The sequence below is a fragment of the Mesoplodon bidens genome, assembly GCF_964165515.1.
Source record: "Mesoplodon bidens genome assembly, chromosome: 10".
NCBI classification, from domain to species: domain Eukaryota; kingdom Metazoa; phylum Chordata; class Mammalia; order Artiodactyla; family Ziphiidae; genus Mesoplodon; species Mesoplodon bidens.
In genome coordinates, this window is record NC_138172.1 from 31335654 (window position 1) to 31355349 (window position 19696).

A 19696-nucleotide genomic window follows, 5' to 3' on the forward strand; every position below is an offset into this window, starting at 1 on the left:
TCTTCTTTATCCATTCATCTGTTGATGGACTTTTAGGTTGATTCCGTGTCTTGGCTATTGTAAATAGTGCTGCTGTGAACATTGGAGTGCATGTATCTTTTTAAATTATAGTTTTCTCCGGATATATGCCCAGGAGTGGAATTGCTGGATCATATGGTGACTCTATTTTTAGTTTTTTACTGTTTTCCATAATGGCTGCACCAATTTACATTCCCACCAACAGTGTAGGAAATTCCCCTTTTCTCCATTCCAGAATTTGTTATTTATAGACTTTTTGATAATGGCCATTCTGAGCAGTGTGAGGTGATACCTCATTGTAGTTTGGATTTACATTTCTCTAATAATTAGCGATGCTGAACATCTTTTCATGTGCCTATTGCCCATCTGTATGTCTTCTTCAGAGAAATGTCTATTTAGGTCTTCTGCCCATTTTTTGATTGGACTGTTTGTGGTTTTTTGTTATTGAGTTATATGAGCTGTTTGTATATGTTGGAAATTAAGCCTCTGTCAGTCACATTGTTTGCAAATATTTTCTCCCAGTCTGTAGGTTGTCTTTTCGTTTTATTTATGGTTTCCTTTGCTGTGCAAAGCTTGTAAGTTTGATTTGGTCCCCTTTGTTTATTTTTGCTTTTACTTCTTTTGCCGTGGGAGACTGACCTAAGAAAACATTGGTATGATTTATGTCAGAGAATGTTTTGCCTATGTTCTCTTCTAGGAATTTTATGGTGTCATGTCTTATATTTAAGTCTTTAAGCCATTTTGAGTTTATTTTTGTGTATGGTGTAAGGGTGTGTTCTAACTTCACTAATTTACATGCAGCTGTCCAGCTTTCCAAACACCACTTGCGGAAGAGACTGTCTTTTCTCCGTTATATATTCTTGCCTCCTTTGTCAAAGATTAATTGACTGTAGGTGTGTGGGTTTATTTCTGGCCGCTCTATTCTGTTCCATTGATCTATATATCTGTTTTTGTGCCAATACCATGCTGTTTTGATTACTGTAGCTTTGTAATATTGTCTGAAGTCTGGGAGGGTTATGCCTCCAGCGTTGTTCTTTTTCCTCAGTATTGCTTTGGTAATTATGGTTCTTTTATGGTTCCATACAAATTTTAGGATTATTTGTTCTATTTCGGTGAAAAATGTCATGGGTAATTTGACAGGGATCACATTAAATCTGTAGATTTCTTTGGGTAGTATGGTCATCTTAACAATATTAATTCTTCCAATCCAAGAGCATAGGATATCTTTCCATTTCTTTGAATCATCTTCAGTTTCCTTTATCAATGTTTTATAGTTCTCAGCATATAAGTCTCTCATCTCCTTGGTCACGTTTATTCCTAAGTATTTTACTTTTTTGGATGTGATTTTATTTTTATTTTTTAAATTTATTTATTTTATTTATTTATTTTGGGCTGTGTTGGGTCTTCACTGCTGCACGCAGGTTTTTTCTAGTTGCAGCGAGCGGGGGCTACTCTTCGTTGCAGTGCACGGTTTCTTACTGTGGTGGCTTCTTTTGTTGTGAAGCATGGGCTCTAGGCACATGGGCTTCAGTAGTTGCAGCATGCTGGCTTAGTAGTTGTGGCTCGTGGGCTCTAGAGCACAGGCTCAGTAATTGTGGTGCACGGGCTTAGTTGCTCTGAGGCATGTGGGATCTTCCCGGGCCAGGGATTGAATCCATGTCCCCTGCATTGGCAGGCAGATTCTCAACCACTGTGCCACCAGGGAAGCCCCTGGATATGATTTTAAAAGGGGTTGTTTTTTTACTTTCCCTTTCTGATATTTCATTGTTAGCATAAAGAAATACAACAGGCATCTGTATGTTAATCTTGTATCCTGCTACCTTGCTGAATCCATTTATCAGTTCTAGCAGTTTGTGTGTGGAGTATAGACACATTCTTTTTTTTTTTTTTTTTTTGCGGTACGCGGACCTCTCACTGTTGTGGCCTCTCCCATTGCGGAGTACAGGCTCTGGACGCGCAGGTCCGGCGGCCATGGCTCACGGGCCCAGCTGCTCCGCGGCATGTGGGATCCTCCCGAACCGGGGCAAGAACCCGTGTCCCCTGCATTGGCAGGCAGACTCTCAACCACTGCGCCACCAGGGAAGCCCTAGACACATTCTTAATAGCAAAAATTTATAGTCTACTTCAAGTTACTGTACATAGTCAATATTAATAAAACATCAGGATAGAATGCCCAGAGATAAACCCATGCACATATGGGCACCTAATTTATTACAAATTTATTACAAAGGAACAAAATTGAGTTATTTGTAGTGAGGTGGATGGACCTAGAGTCTGTCATACAGAGTGAAGTAAGTCAGAAAGAGGAGAACAAATACCAGATGCTAATGCACATATATGGAATCTTAAAAAAACGGTACTGATGAACCTAGTGGCAGGGCAGGAATTAAGATGCAGACGTAGAGAATGGACTTGAGGACTCATAGGTGAAGCTGGGACGAAGTGAGAGAGTAGCACTCACATATACACCATCAAATGTAAAATGGATGGCTAGTGGGAAGCTGCTGCACAGCACAGGGAGATCAGCTCGATGCTTTGTGACGACCTAGAGGGGAGGGATAAGGAGGGTGGGAGGGAGACTCAAGAGGGAGGGGATATGGGGATATATGTATACATATGGCTTATTCACGCTGTTATACAGCACAAACTAACACAACATTGTAAAGCAATTATATTCCAATAAAGATATTTAAAAAAAATAAAAATAAATAAATTTTTAAAGTTATATACTCACTATTATAATACAGTTCATTTTTTCACAGATCCTGAGATAATGTGGTGAAAACTTGTCTCCCTAAATTATGTAACAGCCAGCCATAGAATAAGACTGGTGTTATTAATTCACAGACACCTTCCAACCCCAGTGTTATAAAGAAGCTCTAATGTATTAAACAAAACGGCTTTCCTTTGGTCAAAAATGAATTTTCTAAGTCTAGTCAAGTAATCAACATCAAAATGTCTAGGATGGAATGAAGTGTTTCTTGTGCCCGGAAATGGGGGGTTTTATTTATCCTTTAAAAGTTCACGGTACAGCATGTGGGTGAAGCTTTCTGAGCAACCTTTCCCTTTGCTACTGCAAAGCCAAACTGTGGGCTCAGCGTCTGAGCTTTCCTTCCCACAAAAAATGTGGCTAAGGCCAGAGAACAAAAGTATTTATACTTTTGGAGGCCCCCCATTTCCTGAGTCACGTGGCAGCGGCCCTGATACTGTCCTTTCTGCACCTTCTGCCACTTGCTGCTTCCAGTCGAGTGGAGGAGGGCATCCTCTAGGGGTGAGACTGGGGAACAAAATAGTCTCCAACCCCTGGGAAAGGGACTGTGGGAATTCACCTGGATGGCCTTTCCTAGGCAGCTATGCTTCTAAAGCTTCCAAAAACTGAAGTCTATCAATGCAGTGCCAGATGTAACCTAAGGCACTGATATGTGTGCATGCAAGTTTGTGCAAACACACTCATAAAATCTAAGTATCTCTGGAAGGAGAAGCAGGAAACTACTAACGGTGCTTGCCTCCTGGGAGAAAAATTCATAAGAGAGATGGGGATGGGGGGAGACTCACTTGCCCTCCCCCCAAATTTATGATGAGAAACTTTCAAACATACATAAAAGTGGGCTTCCCTGGTGGCGCAGTGGTTGAGAGTCCGCCTGCCGATGCAGGGGACACAGGTTCATGCCCCGGTCCAGGAAGATCCCACGTGCCGCGGAGCGGCTGGGCCCGTGAGCCATGGCCGCTGGGCCTGCGTGTCCAGAGCCTGTGCTCCACAATGGGAGAGGCCACAACAGTGAGAGGCCTGCATAGCGCAAAAAAAAAAAAAAAAAAATACATAAAAGTTTAAAGAATAGTGCAATGAATTCCCACATGCTCACCACTGAGATTCTACAACTGTTACCATTTACCATATTTGCTTTATCTCTATATTAATTTGCCTGAATTATTCGATTAGAGACTCACAGTAAAATCTTTATGTCCTTTGAATTTTGTACACAGTATATCATCTATCCAAATAAATAAATTTCTTAATAATAATAACCACCTCTGAGAGGTGTTGTGAGGGAGGATTACATTCAATAAGACATATGTAAATACCTGGCACAGTGCCAAGCACAGAGTACCTGCTCAATAAATAAATGTTAACTATAGTCATTCTCACATTTCTCTTCATTTGCTTTTAGTTCCCATAGTCAACTCATCACCTTTGATCACCCCAAGGCAGGCAGCACAGACATGACAGGGCTGTTACGGAGCAGAGGACAGGGCTCTAAAAAGCTCAGTGACTCCAAATTGGCCAGGCACCAAGGGCCCCCAGACGGGCCTGGCACCTGGGCCTTTTCCCAGTTCAGCCCTCTTCCCACTTTTCCAAACTTCTCTCAACTCCTCAAAGGCTCCTGGCAGGTCCAGAGCAGAAGGGTCATAGTACCCTGTAGGGTGTATGACCACCCTGTTAAAAGCAGGCCAGGGAGCAGGGAGGAGGCCTAAAGTGGCCATGACAGTAAACCTTTCGGGAACCAAGCCCGTGTGCCACAACTACTGAGCCTGTGCTCTAGAGCTCACGTGCCACAATTACTGAGCCCACATGCCGCAACCACTGAAGCCCGCGCGCCTAGAGCCCATGCTCCACAACAAGAGAAGCCACTGCAATGAGAAGCCCGCACACCACAACGAAGAGTAGCCCCCACTCACCGCAACCAGAGAAAGCCCGCAAACAGCAACAAAGACCCAACACAGCCAAAAATAAAAATTAAAAATAAATAAATTTATAAAATTAAAAAAAAAGACACTGGTTACTAATTTCAGGAGTGAAAAAGGGGATATCACTACAGACCCCACAGACTTTAAAAGTGAATTTTGTGAACTAATCAACATATATAAATTTGGCAACTTAGATGAAATGGACTTATTCCTTGAAAAATAAAAACAACTGAAATTTACCCAAGAATAAAAAGATAACCTGAATAATCCTATATTCATTAAAGAAATAGAATTTGTAGTTAAAAGCTCCATAAAGGGACTTCCCTGGTGGTGCAATGGTTAAGAATCCGCCTGCCAATGCAGGGGACAGGGATTTGATCCCTGGTCTGGGAAGATCCCATGTGCCACAGAGCAACTAAGCCCATGTGCCACAACTACTGAGCCTGCGCTCTAGAGCCCATGAGCCACAACTACTGAGCCCACATGCCACAACTACTGAAGCTCACGTGCCTAGAGCCCATGCTCCACAACAAGAGAAGCTACTGCAATGAGAAGTCCACACACTGTAACAAAGAGTAGCCCCCGGGCTTCCCTGGTGGCGCAATGGTTGAGAGTCCGCCTGCCAATGCAGGGCACACGGGTTCGTGCCCCGGTCCGGGAAGATCCCACATGCCGCGGAGCGGCTGGGCCCGTGAGCCATGGCCGCTGAGCCTGCGCGTCAGGAGCCCGCAACGGGAGAGGCCACGACAGTGAGAGGCCCGCGTACCGCAAAAAAAAAAAAAAAAAAAAAGAGTAGCCTCCGCTCACCACAACTAGAGAAAGCCCATGTGCAGCAACAGAGACCCAAGGCAGCCAAAAATAAATAAATAAATAAATATTTTTAAAAATTAAAAAAATATATAAATAAAAGCTCCATAAAAAAGGTACTTCCCTGGTAGTCCAGTGGTTAAGAATCCGCCTTCCAATGCAGGGGACGTGGGTTCAATCCCTAGTCAGAGAACTAAGATGCCACATGCAGCAGGGCAACTACTGAGCCCACGCGCCACTACTAGAGAGCCTGTGTGCTGCAAATACAGAGCCCACACACTGCAACTAGAGAGAAGCCTGCGTGCCGCAATGAAAGATCCTGTGTGCTGCAACTAAGACCTGAAACAGCCATAAATAAATATATATATATATTTAAATTGTTGAATGATTAAATTGAAAAAAAATCTTATATAAAAAAAAACTCCATAAGAAAGAAACCTCTGGACGTTTTCAAATATAAATTCTACCAAACATTTAAAGAAGAAATAAAACCAATTCTACACAACCTCGTTCAGAAAACAGAAGAGGAGGGAACACTTCCCAACTCATTTTGAGGCCACCATTACCCTGATACCAAAATCAGACAACAGAAGAAAACTATAGACCAATTATCTTTCATAAACATAGAAATCTCCTCAACAAAAATTAGCAAATCAAAATCCAGCAATATAGATGTGTGTGCGTATGTGTATATGTACGTACATATATCCCACCGTGACCAAGCAGGGTGTATACCAGAAATGCAATATTGGTTCAATATTTAAAAATCAATCAATGTAGGGACTTCCGTGGTGGTCCAGTAGGTAAGTCTCCGCACTCCCAATGCAGGGGGCCCAGGTTCGATCCCTGGCCAGGGAACTTGGTCCCGCATGCATGCCACAACTAGGAAGCCCGCACGCCACGACTAAAGATACTGCGTGCCACAACGAAGATCCCGGGTGCCACAACTAAGACCCGACGCAGGCAAACTAAAAATAAAATAAATAATAAATATTTTTTAAAAATCAATCAATGTAATCCACAATGTTAACAAACTAAAGAAGAAAAATCAAATGATCATATAAATTGATGCAGAAAAGGCATGTAACAAAATTCAATGGCCATTTAGGATAAAAAACTCAGTAAATTAGAAACAAAAGGAACTTCCTTCACCTGAATAAGGATCTCTACAAAAAAATTAAAACAAACATCACACTTACTGGTAAAAGATTGAATGCTTTTCCTCTAAGACGGGGAACAAAGCGAAGATGTTCCTTCTCACCACTCCTATTCAACATGGATACTAGAAGGCCAGCAAAAAAGGCAAGAAAAAGAAACAAAAGACATAAATATTAGAAAGATAGAAATAAAATTATCTCTTTCACAGACAACATAATTGTCCAAGCAGACAATCCCATGGAATCTACAAAAAAATCTTCTAGAACTAACAAATGAGTTTAGCAAGGTTGCAGGACATTATGTCAACACCTGAAAATCAACTGCATTTCTGTAAACTATCAGTAAACTACCAGAAACCAACATTTTTAAAACATAACATTTACAATAGCCTAAAAAGGACAGAAAATCTTAGGCATAAATCTAATAAACTATGTGCAAGATCTGTATACTGAAAACTACAAAAGCCTGATGAAAAAAATCAAAGAAGACTGAAGTAAATGGGATACCAGTTCTTTCCAAAATGTTCTATAGATTCAAAACTATTCCAATCAAAATTCTATCAAGATTTTTTATTTGTAGCTGCAGTTAAGCTGATTGTAAAACAACTTTGAAAAGGAAATGCTGGAAGACTCACATTACTTGATTTAAAAAATTACTGTACAGCTGCAGTAAATAAGACAGTGTAATACTGAAAAAGGGACAGACACAGAGATCAATGAAACAGAACAGAGTCCAAAACCAGAAACCACTCAAAACAACCCACTGATTTTTGCACAAAGGTGCAAAGGCAATTCAATGGATGAAAGATGGTCTTTCTACCAAACAGTGTTTAAACAACTGGACTTCCATATGTAAAAAAACTCTGGACCTAAACCTCACACCTTATACAAAAATTAACTCAAAATGGACCATAGAGCTAAACGTAAAACTATAAAACAGTAGTAGAAAAACATTAAAGAAAAGCTTTACAACCTGGTGTTAGGCAGAGTTCTTAGACATGACACCAAAACATGAACCATAAAAGAAAATTTTGGTAAATTGAATTTCATCAAAATTTAAACCTTTTCTCTGAAAGACAGTGTTGAAAGAATGAAGAGATATGTCACAGACTGGGAGAAAATACAGTGGGCCCTCAGTATCCACAGATTCCACACCTGCAGATTCAACCAACAGAGGACAGTGTCAGAGGTCCTACTGTTAGAAATTGATAAGAGGCCGGACAAGGAATTCGGGCAAGGCTGTACTGGGACTCGGGCTGCAGCACGAGGGAGTGAGAACAAGTCAGAGCTACCCTTGCTCACTCCCCGAGGCGGGTGGCGAGCTGCTTCCTTAAATGGGGTGAGGCTAGAGGCGGGCGGGCTTAGATGCTCTGCCCACCCCCTGGGTGGTGCTGTGTGCAGGGACCATCAGGGTACCCTGCTTTTGCTCTGGGCACCTCAGAAGTGGCAGTTGGGTTTTGGTCTTTTTGCATCTTGTTGTTCACACTTTGCCCCAACTGCACACATGCATGCGGTTATTTTCAGTCCCTTATACTTTCTTTGTATTTTATTGCCAAAGGAGACGTTTGTCCAGGTGCAAGCACTCCAGTAGAGGGTCCCAGATCCCAGGTCCTAGCCTATCTCATTACTATAAGGGACTTGAGCATTCACAAATTTAGGTAACCTCAGGATGGCAGAGGTTCTGGAAACAATCCCCTCGCACATACCAAGGGATGACTGTATTTGCAAATCGCATATTCAACGTAGGGCTTATATCCAGAATATACACATACACACACACACACACACACACACATATATAAAACTCAACCTTAAGAAAACAAACAACCCAAGAAAAAATGGGCAAAGACTTAAACAGACATTTTACCAAAGATGATATACAAATGGCCAATAAGCAAACGAAGAGATACTTAACATCATTAGCCATTAGGGAAATGAAAATCAAAACCATGATGAGATATCACTGCACACCCATTAGAAAGGCAAAAAACAAAAACAAACAAATTATAACATCAAGAGTTGGTGAGGATGTGGAACAACTGGGACTCTCACACACTGTTGTTGAGAATACAAAATGGTACTCCAGAAAACAGTTTGACAGTCTCTTAGAAGTTAAATATACACTTGCATATGACCCAGCAATCCCAATATCGCATGATAGAGAAATAAGAATGTATGTTCATACAAAATTCTGCACAAAAATTTTATATTAACTCTATTCATCATCACCAAAAACTGGAAACAACTAAAATGTCCTTTAACAGGTAAACAGATGAACAAACTGTAGTGCGTGCATAAAACAGAATACTACTCGCAATAAAAAAGAATGGACTATCCATACATGTGACAACACAGATGAATCCCAAAGGCATTGTGTTGAGTGAAAGAAGCCAGTCTCAAAAAGTTACATACTGTGTGATTGCATTTCTATAACATTCTGGAAAAGGCAATAGTGTGGCAACAGAGATACAGATTAGGGGATGTCAGGCATTAGGGATGGAGGGTGTGGTGTCACAAGGATGGCCAGGGGGAGTTTTGGGGGTCATAGAGCCCATGTGTATGCTGATTGTGGCTGTCATTACCCAAATCTATACCAGCTTAGAAACACACACACACACACACACACTTAATTTAACTATATGCTCATTAAAACAATATTTTTAAAAACCTAACATTTGTGTAAAAAAAGAGCTTATACATAAATAGCCGTTCTCTGTAAACAGACAGAAGAAATGAGAAGGCAGGGGGCGGAGGCAGCATAACTGAGGTTCAGGAGCAGGAAGGACGATTACTTCGTACCTTTCTGAACTACTTGAATTTTTTTTCCTGCAATGGGATGAATTTCCTATTCAAAACATGTTTGAAATTTAAACTAAAATATAAAACAAAGTGTATATGGATATATTGGAATAAAATATGAAAAAATTATAAAAGATATTTTGCTCAGAAGTGGGATAGGGAGTCTCCTTTTGGGAAAATGAAAAAGTTCTGGAGATGGATGGTGGTGGTAATTGAACAGCAGTGTGAAAGTATTTAATGCCACTGAACTGTACACTTGAAAATGGTTAAAGGACTTCCCTGGTGGCACAGTGGTTAAGAATCCACCTGCCAGTGCAGGGGACACGGGTTCGAGCCCTGGTCCGGGAAGATCCCACATGCCATAGAGCAACTAAGCCCGTGTGCCACAACTACTGAGCCTACGCACCTAGAGCCCGTGCTCCGCAACAAGAGAAACCCACGTACCTCAACGAAGAGTAGCCCCGCTCGCCTCAACTAGAGAAAGCCCGTGCTCAGCAACGAAGACCCAATGCAGCCCAAAATAAATTAAATAAAATAAAATAAATTTATTTTTTAATGGTTAAACTGGTAAATTTTACGTTATTCATATTTTATCACTATATAAAACAATCTAATTAGAATATGAGCAAAAGTCTTGAACAGACACTTCACCAAAGATGGATGGCAAATAAGTATGTAGAAAGGTGTTCAACATCATTAAATATTAGGGAAATGCAAATCAAAATCACGAGGGATACCACTATACATCTATTAGAATGTCTGAAATAAAAATTATTGACAATATCAGGTGCTGGCAACGACCCCAGAGCAACTGGATGTCTCCTACATTGCTGGAGGGACCCTAAAATGGTACAGCCACTCTGGAAGAACAGTATGGCAATTTCTTAAAAGTTAAACATACACTTAACATACAATCATACTGCTGGATATCTAAAGAAATGAAAATTTATGTTCACACAAAAACCTGTAAACCAATGTTCACAGGAGCTGTATTGGAAATAGCTAAAACTGAATACAACCCAGAAGTCCTTCAGTGGATGAATGGATAAACTGATGTAGCCATACAGCTGTTCAGCAATAAAAAACAATGAAATGTTGATACATGCAACTACTTGCACCGATCTTGGGGTATTAGGCTGAGTGCCAATAGTCAATCACAAAGAGTTACATATTGCATGATTCCATGAAATAACAAATTATAGTGTTTGAGAAGAGATTAGTGGTTACCAGGAGTTAGGGGTTGGAGAAGGTGTATCTATGAGGTAACACGAGGGAGTTTCTCTGTAGTGATGGAAAAATTCTATATTCTGATTGTGCTGGTGGTTACATGAATTTGTACGTATGATAAAATTCCGTAGTACTACACACACACACACACAAATGCATACAAAAATTTGTGAAAGCTGAATAAAGTGTCTACCTGAGTTAACAGTATTGAACTAATGTTAATTCTGGGTTTTGACAACGTACTATGGTTATATAAAATATTACCATTGGGCAAAGCTGGATGGAAGGTATATGAAAACTCTTGCACACTCTTTGTATTTTTTTTTTTTTTTTTTTTTTTTTTGCGGCATGCAGGCCTCTCCCGCTGTGGAGCACAGGCTCCGGACGCGCAGGCTCAGCGGCCATGGCTCACGGGCCCAGCCGCTCCGCGGCACGTGGGATCTTCCCGGACCGGGGCACGAACCCGTGTCCCCTGCACCGGCAGGCGGACTCTCAACCACTGCACCACCAGGGAAGCCCTACTCTTTGTATTTTTGTTCTCCTTGTGAGTCTTAAGATCTCTCAAGAGAAAAATTTATGAGAAAAAAAAGAGGAGTAAATTATTAATACTTAACATGGATGAATCAATCTCAGTAACATTTTGCTGAGCTAAATAAGCCAGACACAAGAGCACACGGTGTATAACTCCATTTGTTTCAAGTTCTAAAACAGGCCAACAGAAATATGACTATGGAAACCAGATCTGTGTTTGCCTGTGAGGTGATGTGTGGGGAATTACTTAAGAGGAGACATGAGAGAACTTTCTGGGATGGTGGAAATGTGCATTTTACTGTGTTTAAGTTACACCTAAAAAGATGGAGGAGCGAGAAGTCCTCCTTAATAAACCTTGCTTGCAATGACAAAATACAAACAAACAAAAAAGGCGCACCACAAAAAAAAATTGGTCAAGCCTGTGGAGATCGAAAACTTTGGATAAAGGACTTTCTGATGACTGACAACCCAAAGAGACTGGAGGACACGTGTTCCTGGAACTTTGGGAAGATTTAATTCCAAGAGGAAAGTGGCCTAGTTGGCCAACTTACACTTTCCAATCCCTTTCTGTAAAATCCAGCGAGCATATAAATGTAGAGTGGCTTTAAAAAGATAATGGATTTAAAATTCAGCACTTCCGGTACTTCCCTGGTGGCACAGTGGTTAAGAATCCGCCTGCCAATGCAGGGGACACGGGTTCAAACCCCGGTCCGGGAAGATCCCACGTGCTTCAGAGCAACTGAGCCTGTGCACCACAACTACTGAGCCTGCGCTCTAGAGCCCGTGAGCCACAACTACTGAGCCCACGTGCCACAACTACTGAAGCCCGCATGCCACAACTACTGAAGCCCCCATGCCACAACTACTGAAGCACGCACACCTAGAGCCCGTGCTCCGCAACAAGAGAAGCCACTGCCATGACGAGTCTGTGCACCGCAACGAAGAGTAGCCCTGCCACTCGCTGCAACTAGAGAAAGCCCGCACGCAGCAACAAAGACCCAAACATCAAAAAAAAATAATAAGTTTATTAAAAAACTAATGATAAAATAAAATAAAATTCAGCACTTCCATCTTTTGTTGTTTTTACTCCGAAACATAAAATTATGACTAGCTTTTCCAAACTGGCCATTTACAAAGTTTAAAAGGAAAGCACATATACTGATGTAGATACTCAATGTGTCTGAAATGTCCACAGTCATTATTTTAAAAGGAAATTCTCACCTGAGGCCAGCTGAGTCCTCTGGAGTCGCCACGGCCTTCCTGACTAAACTGGCCAGACTAGCTGCATGGACTCAGGGTTCCTGGCTTTTTGGGATCTCTGTGTAAATACAGCCCAAGAATTCTGTCCTTTGTCTAGATCAAAGAACAGAATTCTGGCTTCTCTTTGGGTCACTGTTCCCTTACCTTGATGTCTCCTTTTGCTTTGTAATTTTAATCCTGAAATCTTTTTTTTTTTTTTTGGCCATGCTGAATGGCTTGCGGGATCTTAGTTCCCCAACCAGGGATTGAACCCATGCCCCTGAAGTGGAGTGTGGAGCTCTAACCACTGGACTGCCAGGGAATTCCCAATCCTGAAATCTTTTAGTGCTGGATGGTGGGACAGATGGGAGTGGTGGGAGAACTGACTCACATTTTCATTCTGAGTAGAACCCAGGAATCCCTGAGGGCTGACATCTCAAATTCAGGGATTTCCCAGGGATGCCATGGCTGTCTGGAAAGTGCTGGGGTCTCCTGCCAAGGACCTGCCAAGTAGAGAATGTTGCTCACCATCGTGCTCTACAAGTATTGAGTCATTAGCCACTGCAGTCTCTGACCATCAATGTACCCTGAAAGGTGTTCAGGACAGAGACTGACAATGAGGCACTCTATGCTCTGAGGAAACTGGTGAAACAGGCCTTCAAATAAATAGTTTCAAGAGAAAAATTTATGAACCCAATTTCTTGCATCTTACTATACTTAGAAAAGCACTAAAAATCATTAACTAAAATATCGACTCATGACTAGCAGTAACCTTCTCCCAAGATGTGTGCTGGACTGCATACCCTTCTCCACAATCATGTATGTGCTGACCTCCCCTCTTACCTGTTCGGAGCAGTTCCTCAGCCCCATCTGGGAGGCAGTCTCCTGGGCTATAGTCCTCAGTACATCCCCAAATAAAACAAAACTCACAGCTCTCACATTCTGAGCTTTTATTTCAGTCCACAGACTGAAGGGACTAGATGACGGTGCCAGATGAGGGAGACAGAAGGTCTTGACTTCATACCTTAGAGACTATCTCTCCATTTTAAAGACGATGAAGCAGAGGCCCAGAGACTAAAGGCCATCTATATGCAGCTGTGCCCAAAGTTATTTCTCTAGCGCTACCTAGCCTCTAGCTCCAAGCTTCTATATTCAACCTGGGTATGATCCAGTTATCTAAATACAGCTTATTCAGAATGGATTCTTACCTCCCACCTGCTCTCAGGCTCCCCCCCCACACCCATCCAACAACAACAAAAACCCCCAAAATCTTCCTCCACTCTCCCCCTTTCCTCACGGCAATCCTATTGATTTCAGTCCAAAATAGATCTCAAATCTGTCCCCTCCTCTTCATGCTGAAACTGCCCTCTAGTCCAGCTCTCCCTCTGCCAAAGACTCCCTGGGGTCTCCCTGCTCATCCCCCTCTTTTCATTCTCACTCAGCAACCAGACGCACTCCTGTGACCTAGTCGCTGCCCTGCTGCACTGGCTTCCCAGAGCCCTTACAGTAAACCCAGATTCTGAGGTTGCAGACCAGCAGCCCGCAGCCCTCGGAGAAGTTTTTGGAGTGTCCTGGGGAAGACTGAGGACTGAGGGAGTCCCCAGAGGTCCCACCTGACCCCCCCCACCCCCTCCCCACCTCCCAGCCCCACCCCAGTGGAAATGAGACCAAGGAGAGGAGGCTTCCAGAGGCTTCCCTAGTAGGGTATTTGGCCCCATAAATCTCTCTCTAAATGTGGGTTGTTGTAAATCCCTCCCAGGCGGGACCCCAACTTCCACTTTAGGAAGCAGTGCGAAAAGACTACCCTTCAGAGTCAGACAATCCTAAAGCCAAATCCTGGCTCACTTAACCAATCCCAGCTTCAGTCTACCCATCTGAGAAATGGAGCCCATAATAATAACACTAATTACCTGAGAGGGTTCTTGTGGGAATTAAATAACACAATGCCTGGCACAAATGAAAGCTCTTGTTCACATTCTAAAGAACCAACAGAGAGGAGGAGCTTCAACATGGTGGAGGAGTAAGACGTGGAGATCACTTTCCTCCCCACAGATACATCAAAACAACATCTACATGTGGAACAACTCCTACAGAACACCTATTGAACAGTGGCAGAAAACCTCAGACTTCCCAAAAGGCAAGAAACTCCCCACATACCTGGCCGTGTGACTGACAGGGTCTTGGTGCTCTAGCCGGGTGTCGGGCCTGAGCCTCTGAGTGGGGAGAGCTGAGTTCAGGACATTGGACCACCAGACACCTCCCGGACGCACGTAATATCAATAGGTGAGAACTCTCTCAGAGATCTCCATCTCAATGCTAAGACCCAGCTCCACTCAATGACCAGCAAGCTCCAGTGCTGCACACCCCATGCCAAACAACTAGCAAGACAGGAACACAACCCCACCCATAGGCAGAGAGTCTGCCTAAAATCATACTAAGTTCACAGACACCCCAAAACACACCACTGGACATGGTCCTGCCCACCAGAAAGACAACATCCAGCCTCACACACCAGAACACAGGCACCAGTCCCCTCCACCAGGAAGCCTACACAACCCACTGAACCAACCTTACCCACTGGGGGCAGACACCAAAAACATAGGGAACTATGAACCTACAGCCTGCGAAAAGGAGACCCCAAACACAGTAAGTTAAGCAAAATGAGAAGACAGAGAAATACACAGCAGATGAAGGAGGAAAGTAAAAACCCACCAGACCAAACAAATGAAGAGGAAATAGGCAGTCTACCTGAAAAAAGAATTCAGAGTAATGATAGTAAAGACGATCCAAAATCTTGGAAACAGAATGGAGATAATACAAGAAACATTTAACAAGGGTCTAGAAGAACTAAAGAGCAAACAAACAGTGATGAACAACACAATAAGTGATATTAAAAATTCTCTAGAAGGAATCAATAGCAGAATAACTGAGGCAGAAGAATGGATAAGTGACCTGGAAGATAAAATAGTGGGAATAACTACCACAGAGAAGAATAAAGAAAAAATATTGAAAAGAATTGAGGACAGTCTCAGAGACTTATGGGACAACATTAAATGCACCAACATTCAAATTATAGGGGTCCCAGAAGAAGAAGAGAAAAAGAAAGGGACTGAGAAAATATTTGAAGAGATTATAGTTGAAAACTTCCCTAATATGGGAAAGGAAAGAGTCAATCAAGTCCAGGAAGCACAGAGAGTCCCATACAGGATAAATCCAAGGAGAAACATGCCAAGACATATTAATCAAACTATCAAAAATTAAATTCAAAGAAAAAATATTTAAAAGCAGCAAGGGAAAAGCAACAAATAACATAAAAGGGAAACCCCATAAGGTTAACAGCTGATCTTTCAGCAGAAACTCTGCAAGCCAGAAGGGAGTGGCAGGACATATTTAAAGTGATGAGAAGGAAAAACCTACAACCAAGATTACTCTCCCCAGCAAGGATCTCATTCAGATTTGATGGAGAAATTAAAACCTGTACAGACATACAAAAGCTAAGAGAATTCAGCTTTACAACAAATGCTAATGGAACTTCTCTAGGCAGGAAACAGAAGAGAAGGAAAAGACCTACAACAACAAACCCAAAACAATTAAGAAAATAGTAATAGGTACGTACATATCGATAATTACCTTAAATGTAAATGGATTAAATGCTCCAACCAAAAGACACAGACTGGCTGAATGGATACAAAAACAAGATCCATATATATGCTGTCTACAAGAGACCCACTTCAGACCTAGGGATACATACAGCCTGCAAGTGAGGGGATGGAAAAAGATATTCCATGCAAATGTAAATTAAAAGAAAGCTAGAGTAGCAATTCTCATAACAGACGAAACAGACTTTAAAATAAAGACTATTACAAGAGACAAACAAGGATACTACATAATGACCAAGGGATCAATCCAAGAAGAAGATATAACAACTGTAAATATTTATGCACCCAACATAGGAGCACCTCAATACATAAGGCAAATGCTAACAGTCATAAAAGGGGAAATCGACAGCAACACAATCATAGTAGGGGACTTTAACACCCCACTTTCACCAATGGACAGATCATCCAAAATGAAAATAAATAAGGAAACACAAGCTTTAAATGACACATTAAACAAGATGGACTTAAATGATATTTATAGGACATTCCATCCAAAAGCAACAGAATACACTTTCTTCTCAAGTGCTCATGGAACATTCTCTGGGATAGATCATATCTTGGGTCACAAATCAAGCCTTGGTAAATTTAAGAAAATTGAAATTGTATCAAGTATCTTTTCTGACCACAATGTTACGAGACTACATATCAATTACTGGAAAAAAACATGTAAAAAATAAAAACACATGGAGGCTAAACAATACACTACTAAATAACCAAGAGATCACTGAAGAAATCAAAGAGGAAATAAAAAAATACCTAGAAACAAATGACAGTGAAAACATGATGACCCAAAACCTATGGGATGCAGTAAAAGCAGTTCTAAGAGGGAAGTTTATAGCAATACAATCTTACCTTAAGAAACTGGAAAAATCTCAAATAAACAACCTAATCTTACACTTAAAGCAATTAGAGAAAGAAGAACAACAAAAAAAAAAAGTTAGCAGAAGGAAAGAAATCATAAAGATCAGATCAGAAATAAATGAAAAAGAAATGAAGGAAACAATAGCAAAGGTCAATAAAACTAAAGGCTGGTTCTTTGAGAAGATAAACAAAATTGATAAACCATTAGCCAGACTCATCAAGAAAAAAAGGGAGAAGACTCACATCAACAGAATTAGAAATGAAAAAGGAGAAGTAACAACTGACACTGCAGAAATACAAAGGATCATGAGAGATTACTACAAGCAACTATATGCCAATAAAATGGACAACCTGGAAGAAATGGACAAATTCTTAGAAAAGCACAACCTTCTGAGACTGAACCAGGAAGAAATAGAAAATATAAACAGACCAATCACAAGTAATGAAATTGAAACTGTGATTAAAAATCTTCCAACAAACAAAAGTCCAGGACCCGATAGCTTCACAGGTGATTTCTGTCAAACATTTAGAGAAGAGCTGACACCTATCCTTCTCAAACTCTTCCAAAATACAGAAGATGGAAGAACACGCCCAAACTCATTCTACGAGGCCACCATCACCCTGATACCAAAACCAAATAAAGACGTCACAAAAAAAGAAAACTACAGGCCCACATCACTGATGAACATAGATGCAAAAATCCTCAACCAAATACTAGCAAACAGAATCCAACAGCACATAAAAGGATCATACACCATGATCAAGTGGAATGCAAGAATTCTTCAATATATGCAAATCAATCAATGTGATACACCATATTAACTAACTGAAGAATAAAAACTATATGATAATCTCAATAGATGCAGAAAAAGCTTTCGACAAAATGCAACACCCACTTATGTTAAAAACCCTCCAGAAGGTAGACATAGAGGGAACTTACCTCAACATAATAAAGGCCATATATGACAAACCCACAGCCAACATCGTTCTCAGTAGCAAAGAACTGAAACCATTTCCACTAAGATCAGGAACAAGACAAGGTTGCCCACTCTCACCACTATTATTCAACATAGTTTTGGAAGTATTAGCCACAGCAATCAGAGAAGAAAAAGAAATAAAAGGAATGCAAATTGGAAAAGAAGAAGTAAAGCTGTTCCTGTTTGCAGATGATATGATACTATACATAGAAATCCTAAAGATGCTACCAGAAAACTACTAGAGCTAATCAATGAACATGGTAAAGTAGCAGGATACAAAATTAAGGCACAGAAATCTCTTGAATTCCTATACACTAATGATGAAAAATCTGAAAGAGAAGTAAAGGAAACACTCCCCTTTACCATTGCAACAAAAAGAATGAATACCTAGATACCTAGGAATAAACCTACCTAAGGAGACAAAAGACCTGATGCAGAAAACTATAAGACACTGATGAAAGAAATTAAAGATGATACCAACAGATGGAGAGATATACTATGTTCTTGGATTGGAAGAAACAACATTGTGAAAATGACTATGCTACCCAAAGCAATCTACAGGTTCAGTGCAATCCCTACCAAACTACCAATGGCATTTTTCACAGAACTAGACAAAAAATTTCACAATTTGTAATGGAAACACAAAAGACCCTAAGTAGCCAAAGCAATCTTGAGAAAGAAAAATGGAGGTGGAGAAATCAGGTTCCCTTGACTTCAGACTATACTACAAAGCTACATTAATCAAGACAGTATGGTACTGGCACAAAAACAGAAACATAGATCAATGGAACAGGATAGAAAGCCCAAGAGATAAACCCATGCATATATGGTCACCTTATCTTTGCTAAAGGAGGCAAGAACATGCAATGGAGAAAAGACAGCCTCTTCAATAAGTGGTGCTGGGAAAACTGGACAGCTACATGTAAAAGAATGAAATTAGAACACTCCCTAACACCATACACAAAAATAAACTGAAAATGGATTAAAGACCTAAAGGCCAGACACTATAAAACTCTTAGAGGAAAACATAGGAAGAACACTCTATGACATAAATCACAGCAAGATCCTTTTTGACCCACCTCCTAGAGAAATGGAAATAAAAACAGAAATAAATAAATGGTACCTAATGAAACTTAAAAGCTTTTTCACAGCAAAGGAAACCATAAACAAGATGAAAAGACAACCCTCAGAATGGGAGAAAATATTTGCAAATGAAGCAACTGACAAAGGATTAATCTCCAAAATATACAAGCAGCTGATGCATCTCAATATCAAAAATACAAACAATCCAATACAAAAATGGGCAGAAGACCTAAACAGACATTTCTCCAAAGAAGATATACAGATTACCAACAAACACATGAAAGGATGCTCGACATCACTAATCATTAGAGAAACGCAAATCAAAACTACCATGAGGTATCACCTCACACCAGTCAGAATGGCCATCATCAAAAAATCTACAAACAATAAATGCTGGAGAGGGTGTGGAGAAAAGGGAACCCTCTCGAACTGTTGGTGGGAATGTAAATTGATACAGCCACTATGGAGAACAGTATGGAGATTCCTTTAAAAAATTAAAAATAGAATTACCATACAACCCAGCAATCCCACTACTGGGCATATACCCTGAGAAAACCATAATTCAGAAAGAGTCACGTACCACAATGCTCACTGCAGCACTATTTACAGTAGCCAGGACATGGAAGCAACCTAAGTGTCCATCAACAGATGA

General features: G+C 40.9%; 1 protein-coding gene across 2 annotated transcripts in view; it reads right to left on the reverse strand.

Annotated features, from left to right (window-relative positions):
* Positions 1–19696, reverse strand: part of KCTD6 (potassium channel tetramerization domain containing 6) — a 50541-nt gene that overhangs the window by 30157 nt on the left and 688 nt on the right. The window contains exons 1-3 of one of the 2 annotated variants that reach the window (XM_081246542.1): positions 14622–14686; positions 12856–12967; positions 6711–6793 (exon numbers count right to left, since the gene is read on the reverse strand). The gene's annotated coding sequence lies outside the window, so the exon portion shown is untranslated. Of the gene's footprint in view, positions 1–6710; positions 6794–12855; positions 12968–14621; positions 14687–19696 lie in introns of those variants that run through there. The other variant, XM_081246543.1, reaches the window with a different exon arrangement.